Genomic DNA, 11326 nt, shown 5'->3' with positions numbered 1-11326 from the left:
CTGTGGAAGAATATGGAAATATGAATTGCCAATATTTTCTCTACCAATTTTCATCTGTTTGTCCTTTTATTTCTATGTTCTGAAATAATTTATCTTCCATTCTGCATATTTCACTGGATTCAGTTTTTAGTAATCATATTTAAAATTTTATATTCATAAATTATTAACCCCAATTCATAACAGGCCATTTATATTTCATTGAAACAATATCTTATGTAAATTCTGAACAGGTTAATTAAAAGTAGTTTATTGTTTGTTTATGTTCTGGTCACTAACCTGAATTATATTGCTCTTTTTTTCAGTATTATTTGTCTCATTTGTTTATTTTTACCCATTCCTTTTGAGGTACTAAATTTCTAAAATATCCATTTTTCCTTAATTGGTCACTGATGAGCACAAAATAAAGGGTCAGTTCATTTAAGTATGTGGCTAGCAGAAGTTTCTTCTGATGTTATAAGATAAGCCTATTCCTTAAATAAAAGAGATGTTTCCAGTGTGTGTATATATGTGCTTTTTGAGAATTTATTATGATATGTCCAGGGTGAAGCATGCACTCTGTTAAGAATCCAGACACATTCAAATACCAAAACAAGGCCAGTCTGACTAATGTGAACAAACCCTCAGTATGGGAGCCATGGATCTTCCTCAGTGTATCTCTCAATCTATATCTGACACTGAGGCAAACAGCACTTTCTAATGCACAGGAATGGGGGTGGCCTGAACATGCACGTCTTTCAGATTGATTCTCCATCAGTCATTGTGACTGCTGCCCTTTCTTCCACACCCTCTCTTCTTTTGCGCCTAACTTTCAGGAGCAGCACTCTGCAAAATTGCTCCTAGCTCCACTGCAACTTTTCCTGTTGAATATATTGAGCAATAACTCCTTTTATTCTAATATATCCATCAAGATGCTCCCATCAGTCTTCTGTCTTCCCAAAATTCATTCTAATCTTTTGACTGCTGATGTTTCTCTGCTGCTAGTCTCAGAAGGTTTATGGATTTATGCACTTTCATATTTCTTCACTGAACACTCCATGGATTTTTGAGATACAGGAGAATTTAATAAAATTTCTGACTCTAATAACTGAAACAAGGTATCGTGAGAGACTTTCTAAATGTTATTTCATAAAGAAAAGTGATTCACTTATTTAAAGTCAATACCAAAGAAATATTCCCATATATGTATATGTTATTTATTATAAAAAAATTAAAGCCTCTTTCTACAGTATTTACACAGATCTCCGAAGATAAACTAAATGAACAGGAAAGAATTCAAGGAAAAAATCCTTTTATAGACTTGAAAACCAAAAAGGTTTTTATAATATTTATTTTCAAAAACAAGTTAAAAAGCGATTGACAAGAGAAAATGTGATTTCAGTGCATATAGCTGAAAATAACTATGCAATGCATACCAAATACTAAAACTTCTGATAATTTATTAAATTCAGCAAAAGTGTTAAACATTACAACTGGGGGAAAATGCTATAGGATATGAAAGGATAGGATTAAAAATGAAATGGCTGATAAGCATTTTATTAAAAAAAGGGGACATTTAAAAATTTTTAATGATATAACTTTTTTTTAGATGCAAGTGCCAAAAATACAATATAAACCAATTTAAGCAAAAAAGGAAGTGTGATAAAGGGGTATCGACATAGTTTAGTTAATCCAAAGAAGAGATACAGATACAGGCCCTAGTGGGCTTCTGGGGATTCTAAGTGACCCAGTGCTTCTAAGACATTTACTCTCTCTGAGTGATTCTCATATGTCCAATTCTCTGCTTAGATAGAGTCTTATCTGTTATAGAAAGTGAGTTATCTCTCATATTTAGTGGCCTTAAATTCTTAGAGTTAAATCTATCTTATATTGTGGCCTAGGAGAGAGCTCCTGCCTGTTGGGAAGAATTTGATCTATCTTGACATACACGCCTACCATGAACAAATAAATATGGCTAGGGGCACTGATAGCGGCCCCACCAGGGTCCTCTGTCCATGGGATTTTCCAGGCAAGAGTACTGTCATTTTGGATATAGTGGGCTTTATTTACAGAATTTAAAAGCTGAAGAGAAATGTTAATTTCATTAACATTTGAATGTTAGAGACTGTTTTCAACTGTATACTTTCATATGAAGCTGATGCTTTTGGAAAATGAATAACTCTTTGAATTCAGTTTTCCTGACACACAGGAAGATTGTATGCTTTCCAATATCTATAACTGCCTCTCTACAATTAAGATTGCTTCTTCATTTAAAAAAAAATCTACTTGTCTATCTCTCTGTCAATCAACCTACTACTGTGTGTGTAATCTAAAGATTGTTTGTTTTCTTTATAAGATAATGTCTGATAATTATTTTCATCTCTGAGTTCAAGCTCAGTAAAAGTTTTACCTATTCTCTTAGGCTTAAAAAAAAAGAAAATAACTTGAATTCCTGAAGATTTTCCCCCATTATGTAGGTTTATTTCAACGTTTCATTTCCTATGATTAGGGGAAATATTCTTTCATGTTGTGCTCAGATGCTCAGTTGTGTCCAACTCTTTGACCCCCATGGACTGGGGACCTCCAGGCTCCTCTGTCCATAGAATTTTCCTAGCAAGAATACTGGAGTGGGATGCCATTTCCTCCTGCAGGGGATCTTCCTGACCCAGGGATTGAACACATATCTCTTACATCCCTTGCATTGTCAGGAGGATTTTTTACCACTAGTGCCACCTCTCTTCAAGTTAGTGGACCTCTTTCCTTTTTAACTATTTGATTAGGATATTCCCTAATTTCTCATGTAATTTTCATATGAAGCAGCCCCAGAACAGTTAGACACAGAGATACATAACCACACACATACATTCTGAAGTAGCCTTACTAGTGTAATGTTTCAAGTTAGAAATTTTTAATTCATTTTAGGAATGGGGGAACTATAGATTGGCTTTCTATAGGTTACCCTGAAATTTGATTCAGAGGGTGATATGTCATATCATGAGATACCCGCCCCTTTCCTGTCAATGAAATGTATAAGATCAGAAAGCCCTGCATTTTAACAATTGCATATCTCATCCATTTAGTTCAATATCACAGAATATAGCACAGAATAAACCAAGTCTCTTGCATTGGCAGGTGGATTCTTTACCACAGAGCCACCTGGGAAGCCCATGGAAAATAAGGAAACGTAACTAATAATGATTTGTGTAAGTTAATTTACATAGGCAAAAGAAATAATCTAGAAGTAAACATTTGCCTTAATAACATAATGCTAACCAAACTTCTTAGGGAATATTGGAGAAAAATGCAGTTTTAATTTTAATATGCACATGAGATCAATTAATGTACCACATATGCAAATATAAAGGCAATGACCCTGATTCTGAATGCTTGTTATTTCTGGAGTTGGCATATGGTGCTCTCTAACAGCAGACGTAATGATTTCAATAAATTAGCTGCTAATGCCATGTAATGCACTCTGATTTGTGTTAATTCAGGCACTGCTTAGCAATTTCATGTTAATTTTTAAAAGAAATCAGTTTTTAAGGCAGTATTATAATTTTGTTTTGCATTAAGAGTTTAAAAATGGTAAGAATAAGAACATTTTAATTCAGATATTTTAGTAAGACAAGAACAGCTTCACAAAGTAGGGATGCAGAATGTGATTCACAACATTTAAATAAAAATTTGTTTCTAATAATGCAAAGTTTAAAAAAATATGCTTACTTTGAACAATAATCATGGCAAAAGGTCAAAGGGTTTATAATGCTCATATTAAAATAGCTGATGCTGAATGTCCCTCTTAAAGTCTTTTCCATCCTTATTATTTTTATTTGTCTGTGGAACATGACAAGGTTAGTCTGGTACTTACTGGTGGTGGTGGAGGTAATCATTGTAGAAATAATATTCACAGATATGTACATACATGTAGGTATATGAATTATGTATACATATAATGTTATATTATCAAATTATATATACATATATGTCTCACAGACTTAAATAACAAACTTATGGTTGCCAGGGAGGAAGGATGGGGAGAAGGGATAGTTCAGGAGTTTGGGATCCTCATGTACACACAGCTATATTTAAAATGGATAACCAAAGGTCCTACTCTGCTTAATGTTATATGTGGTAGCTTGAATGGGAGAGAAGTTTGGGGGAGAATGGATACATATATATGTATGACTGGGTCCCTGTGCTGTCTACCTGAAACTATCACAACATTGTTAATGAGCTATACTCCAATACAAAATAAATAATTAAAAAAAGAAATAATATCCACAGATATAGGCAGACGTGTATGCATGTTAACTATATATGCTACATAACATGCTAATTAATTAGTTTTATGAAATTATTAAAGATAAGATACTCTACAAGAGAAAAACGTTTTCTTTTTGAACTATTCCAAGTAAAATCAAGAAGGTTTTTCTCTCTTTGAGGAAAATGTGGTTGCTGCTGAAGTGAGGCCCAATGCTGCCTGCTCCTGCTCCTGACTGATGGCTGTTTGTTCTGCCCAGGAACAAGTAGGTCAGGAAGCTTCCCCACAGACTTGGCCCTTAAAAATACCAGCAAGACTCCAGCAGAGCCAGGGGTGACCATTCACTGGATTAGGAGCACTCTCACCAGCCCCAATGTGAAGTCCCTGGAGAAGGTATATGCTAATCTGATCAGAGGCACAAGGGAAAAGAATCTCAAAGTGAAAGGATCTGTTCGGATGCCTACCAAAACTGAGAATGACTACAAGGGAAACTCCTTGTGGTGAAGGTTCTAAGACTTGGGGTTGATTCCACATAAGGATCCACAAGTGACTCATTGATCTGCAGGGTCTTTCTGAGGTTGTCAAGCAGATCCCTTCCATCAGTACTGAGCCAGGAGTCCAGGTGGAAGTCACCATTGCTGATGTCTAAATCAACTTTTGTAATAAATTGATAGTTATTTAAAAAAGAAGCTTTATCTTTGGTCTTACAGAGATGGATTAATTATAAACTTCAACTTATAAAAAGCTAATAAACATGAATATTTCCTATATGATTCTTGTGGGAGATTAAAAAAAATACAAATGAATACCAAAAAAATACAAAGTCAAAATTGTTCGTTTTTCTTAACATCTCATTTAACTTTCTACACTTCAGTTTCCTTACTAGGAATGGGTTGATTATAATTAACTCATACAACTTTTATGGGAATTGAATGAGGTAAGATACACAAGGTGCCTGGCCAATGGAAAAGATTAAAGACCTGTTGGTAAAGTGTGGCTAAATGCAAAATGCATAGTGTTGCTTGATCAAGCACAGGTGTTTCCTACCTAAATCCTCTTCTATCCATTCTCCATATTACAGCTAGTGTTACAGCCAGCATAAAACATAAATCTGATTCACATTATGACTCCTTTGCTTAACATTCTTCAAGTGATACATCTAAGAAAAAAGCCAGCCTCCTTACTGGGAAATACAAAGCCCTTCACATTCTGACCTCTATTTTCTTGTGTTGTCTGTCAGTCTTTGTAAATCATGTCTGTCAGTCTGTCCACGCTGAACTATTTGTATTTGTCTGAATAGGAGACAGTGTTAAATGTTCTCGTGCACAATTGAAACAATATCCTTTCTGCCTGAAATACTGGCCATGATTTTAGTTTCTCAGGGAATTCCTACTGATCCTTCTAGACTCTGGGTTGTGATCATTGACACACCTGAGTAAATATTTCAAATCTCATTATTCCCACAATACTTTGAATACCTTATACTTGAGCATATTGCAGTACATAAACATTTTTTTTCAGGTCTCTTTCTCTACTGTAGGCTCTTAACATTACCAAGATTAACACTGTACTTAATATATCTGTAAATGCACAGTACTTAATATAGACTGTAGCATATAGTACACTTTCAGTGACTATTTCCTAATTCTTAGGTTGAAGATGATGCAGAATTTGAGCTTGCAAGATGTTCTGCCATTATGAAAAATTAGGGCTTAACTGGATCTTGGATATTTCAACTAAATCCTGCATTTATGAGATACCATTCCTGTTTCTCAGAAGCTGTGTTTCCATATCTAATTCTGAAATATTAAATTCATTTTTTTTAGTTATAAATACTGGAAATATTGTTTTATTTCCCCGTGATATAATCTTTTCTTTTTCCTACAGGGTACTCCGTGTCTCACTGGCTCAGGAAGGCTCATCATCTTCATGAAGAGAAGAGAAGGTACAGCAAATTCAGTCAGTGCTAACCAGGAGATGAACATTTTGACGTTTCACTCCCTCCTCTAAGACAAAGTTAGAGGTGCCATGAAGGAGTTGTGACTTGTGAATCTTCTCAATGATGTGACCACACACAACAGACCAAAAATCAACCAGGGCCCATATAGAAGTAGGTGATAGATACAGAACTACAGTCTTAAAGGGAGTGGGAGCTTTAAAGCTTGTTTTTCTTGTGTTTATAGTTTGGATTCTCAGAATCTATGGAGTCACAAAATTACATCATTGTGGTTTGGGAGGGCAACTATCTGTGTTAGAAACTCCAGTATTTCCCAAAGGTTTGCCTGTGCTGGTTCTCATTACTGTCCAGTTCACTGTGACTCCTACACCTTAATTAGCTGTGGCCCATATCATCACTTCAGTGAGATATTAAGGTTTTGATTCACATTTGTTTTGAGTATTGGAGTCAGACAATGTGCCTTCTAATATAGAATGTCCTGACATGTTAAAGTGGTCAATTGGCTACTTTAGGAATTTTTTACAGATTGTCTTTTTTTTTTTTTTAAGTATAAAAGCTACCTTTTCTCACACATCTGTGATTGCATAAAATGCTGAGGTTTTAAAAAAGTTTCTAAACATTTCAAGTAATTCCAAAAATGACTTTACTCATAGGTTCACATATCATAATATTAATGTATAACATTTTAGACATCTTGATTAATTGATGTTGAATCTTTAAAAAGTTTCATGTGTGTGTGTTTCTGTAGGATAGGAAAATATTCTCAGAGTATATATCTCTTTTGATTTCTTTTTCTAATAAGCCATATATAATCCTTTAAAGTCAAAATAAGTAGAAGTTTGGGTGCTTATAAGGGCTAGGATATGTTGATACCATGGGTTTCCCAGGTGGCACTAGTGGTAAAGAACCCACTTGCCAATCCAGGAGATGTAAGAGACTCAGGTTTGATCCCTAGATTGGGAAGATCCCCAGGAGGAGGGCATGGCAACTCACTCCAGTGCTTTTGCCTGGAGAATCCCATGGACAGAAGAGCTTCATGGGCTACCGTCCATAAGGTCACAAAGAGTCAGACATGACTGAAGCAACCTAGCATAGCACAGCATGGGTATTGATCCAGCAATCTAAACTAAGTACCTGTGCAGAATGAGAACTGTTCATGAATTTCAGTGCATAAAACTGGGGTAGGCATTTGGAGAGTCATAAAAGGGATAAAAAGAAAACCAAAGTGAAGCAGTCAGTCTAGTTTAGACTTTGGTCTAAAAATTTTAGAGGAAATGGAGCAGGTAGCCTATTGGCTCAGCAGAATTAATCAGAGCAAGAACTAAGAAGAAGAATATATTGCTTTTGAAAAGAGAAATACAGAAAAGGCTTTTTAGTTGTGTTAGCCAGAGTTCTTCAGAGAAACAGAGCAATAGGAATTTATACGTGTATGTGTTTATGTGTGTGTGTGTGTGTGTGTGTGTGTGTGTGGATAGAGACAGAGAGATGTATTATAAGAAATCAGATCACATGATTATGGAGGCTGTCAAGTCCTAAGACCTGCAGGTTGACTTGGCAAGCTAGAAATCTAGGAGAGCAGATGGTATAGTTCCATCTCGAAGGCCAGCAGACTTTACCCAGAAAAAGCTGATGTTTCAGTTCAAGTCTTAAAGTGAGAATAAAGCCACTTTGAAGATTATCAGGCAGGAAGGAATCTCCATGTTCAGGGAAGGGTTGGCCAGGCTTTCAACTAATTAGGTGTGGCATATCCATATGATGAATATCAGTCTGCTTTCCTCCATCTACTGATTTCAATGTTTCTGATTTTAATGCTTCTTCTAGAAACCAGTCATAATGTTTGCCTAAACATCTGAGCACCCTGTGGTCCAGTCAAGTTGACCCAGAAATTTAACCATCACGTTATAGAAACATAAAGTCAGTGAATTCACAAATCACATGTCTCTGACACCTTGAGGAAATTAGACAAAATGACCACAAAAGTCACTGAGCTTTGGACACAGTTGGGCTGGATCAAATGGATGAGAAGGTTCATGGCAGCAGAACTGAACAGGCAGAAGTCCCAGTTGTTCAGGGGATGAAGTTCTCTCCCCATCCAGATCTTATGATGAGAAAAAGAGGAAACTCACACTCACAAAGGAAGCAAAGCATAATTACAGGGAGTCATTTATGGTCTGGCAGCCAATTCCATCCTGGGAGAAGGGACTTGAAGAAGTTTGAGAAATGTCCTTGCATGCTCAGTTGCTTTAGTCGTGTCTGACTCTTTGAGACCCCATGGACTTTAGCCCACCAGGCTCCTCTGTCTATGGAATTTTCCTGGCAAGAATACTGGAGTGGGTTGTCATGCCCTCCTCCAATGGATCTTCCCAATCCAGGGATTGAACCAGCCTCTTCTGCATCTCCTGCATTGCAGACAAATTCTTTACTGCTGAGCCACCTAAGAAATGTACAGATTAACTTAAGAAACATGAGTATTCACATAACATCTAAATGTAGTTTGTCATACTAAGTTTGTTCAAATCCTTGTATTGAATAGATAACAGATTATGTGGTTTCATGCCTGTACATTTCACCTATTGTACATGTCAGCCTGTGAGGAACTTTGGAGCTGGGAGAATACTGAAGATTACTGCCCCCAGATCTGTATAACCTGTTTGAAGGGTCAGAAATGCTGTAGTAGTTGGTGACTTAGACTAGTTCTATTGCCCTTGCCGAACTAGTGGTTGGACCCAAAGAGGTCAGGAAGCAGGAATGGAACTGGGAGTCAGTTTTGGCAAGGATGACTGTTGGAAACCAAATGGAACAAACAGAATGGAATAGTTTGTTCTGAGAAGAGACTAGGAGGAAGTCTTGGAAGAGTGTCCTCAGTTTCAAACCATGTGTGCATTTTTCATGCGCCTTAAGACCAGCAACTATGTGTTTGGTCTGTTGTTGTTATTTTTTGAGATCTCATAAAGCCCCAGAGAAGTTGTAATGTCTTTGATGCCAGTGCCGTTCACTCATTCCTGTATCTCTGCCTTCCACATGCCCTTCTTTCTGACAACTGCTGACATACAGTCACAGTGTTCACTTTGTAGCTGCTCAGTTCATGTTTGTTGATCATTTGTTTTATAATAAAAAAAAAATCTTAGCTGACCTTTGGTTAATCAACTCTGTAAATTATGCATATGGATGCCCATGTCATACTGAAGTCCTGGCTGGAAAGCCTGTGTGTTTGTACTACTTGAGTTGAATCTTTACCAAGAATCACTTGTGTTATTTCTAAATCTATTTATTCCAGTTAACATTGTCATTACACTTATATTTTTACGTATGCTCATTCAGATGATATATGAGTGTGAATGATGAAGTGTTGATGCTTGTATGAAAACAATATTGAATGCTTAGGATAGAGTTGATGAAAATGAAAGAAAAAGAAAATCTGCTGAAAGATGCATAGGCAGAAAATTACAAAAAAAGTGAGAGAAAATGAAAAAATCTAGAAATATTCTATATCACATTGCTTAGCAACTGTCTTAAGTTCCAGTTCACTTTGAAGAAATTTAAGTTGAGACCCACATATGAGATAGTTTATGCGTGGAAGACTGTGTAGAACTTTTCATTAAAAATAATGGGTGAATGGATGTACATCTTATACTGTACATTAAAATAATGTGCTTAAGGTAGTTATAGGTTTTTTATTCCCATTTTAATCAAATGATTGGCTAAATATCTATAGTAATATTGTTGGCTATGGGATAAGTACTGTGGTCAATTTTCTTAGTATCAAAAAAAAATTCAGCATTATTTATCCCATTCCTCATGTTCTAACAGTACTTAGCCTTCTGGTTGTTAAATATAAGTGAAACATTACATTCCTAGAAAAAAATTCTATCCAATTATAGGAGATAATATGTTTACATATGGGTTGCAGTGACTAGGAAAGCCATTAGAAGGAGGTGGGATTTGAGTTGGAATGAGGAGAAATAAGACAGCAGTGATGAAACATGGGGGAATGGAGGCCAAGTCTGTTCATTGGAAGATTAAGGGATAAGAAAACCAAGAGGCTGTAACTGGGAAAGCAGCTCTGAGCTATCTACCAGCTCCAAGGAGTCTTATTGAGGAAAAAAAGTGGTTCATCTGAAGGTGGTGTCAGCTTCTGATACCACGCTCAAGTATTTATGATTTCTTTGTGCGGAGTTATTAAATGATTCTGAACAGCACTAATAGCAAAGAGAGATACCATAATTAAAGCCATATTTTATGTGAAATCCATTCATTAGATAGAAGGGGCAGAAAGTTGAAAGATGAGGCAACCATTAGGAAGATTATTGTAAACAAATCTTTGAATTATTTGAACCTAACTCTCTAACTCTTCATAATTACTTGCTAATATAAAAGAATATTAATATTTTGTCCTAATTTGAATGATAACTATCCTTTTACTGTTATTCTTTGCAGTTGCTCTGAATTTCTTAGCCTCTTCAGTTCAGTTCAGTTCCGTTCAGTTGCTCAGTTGTGTCCGACTCTTTGAGACCCCATGAATCTCAGCAAGCCAGGCCTCCCTGTCCATCATCAACTCCCAGAGTTCACTCAAACTCATGTCCACCAAGTCAGTGATGCAATCCAGCCACCTCATCCTCTGTTGTCCCCTTCTCCTCCTGCCCCCAATCCCTCCTAGCATCAATCATCAGTTCTTCCAATGAACACCCAGGACTAATCTCCTTTAGGATGGACTGGTTGGATCTCCTTGCAGTCCAAAGGACTCTCAAGAGTCTTCTCTAACACCACAGTTCAAAAGCATCAATTCTTCAGCACTCAGCTTTCTTCACAGTCCAACTCTCACATCCATATATGACCACTGGAAAAACCATAGCCTTGACTAGACGGACCTTTGTTGGCAAAGTAATGTCTCTGCTTTTGAATATGCTATCTAGGTTGGTCATAACTTTCCTTCCAAGGAGTAAACGTCTTTTAATTTCATGGCTGCAATCATCATCTGCAGTTATTTTGGAGCCCCCCCAAAATAAAGTCTGGTACTGTTTCCACTGTTTCCCCATCTAGTTCCCATGAAGTGATGGGACCAGATGCCATGATCTTCGTTTTCTGAATGTTGAGCTTTAAGCCAACTTTTTCACTCTCCTCTTTCCCTTTCA

At 36.5% G+C, this 11326-nt stretch overlaps 1 pseudogene; it reads left to right on the top strand.

Annotated features, from left to right (window-relative positions):
- Positions 1 to 3819: 3819 nt before the first annotated feature.
- On the top strand, positions 3820 to 4960 carry LOC147370612 (small ribosomal subunit protein uS10 pseudogene; annotated as a pseudogene).
- Positions 4961 to 11326: the final 6366 nt, after the last annotated feature.

This window comes from Bos grunniens, chromosome 6 (assembly GCF_055505025.1).
Source record: "Bos grunniens cultivar Pamir isolate PY7600 chromosome 6, Bosgru_T2T1.0, whole genome shotgun sequence".
In the NCBI taxonomy this organism is placed as follows: domain Eukaryota; kingdom Metazoa; phylum Chordata; class Mammalia; order Artiodactyla; family Bovidae; genus Bos; species Bos grunniens.
Note: the sequence above shows the minus strand (reverse complement) of the source record. Positions and strands in the feature narration are given on the sequence as shown.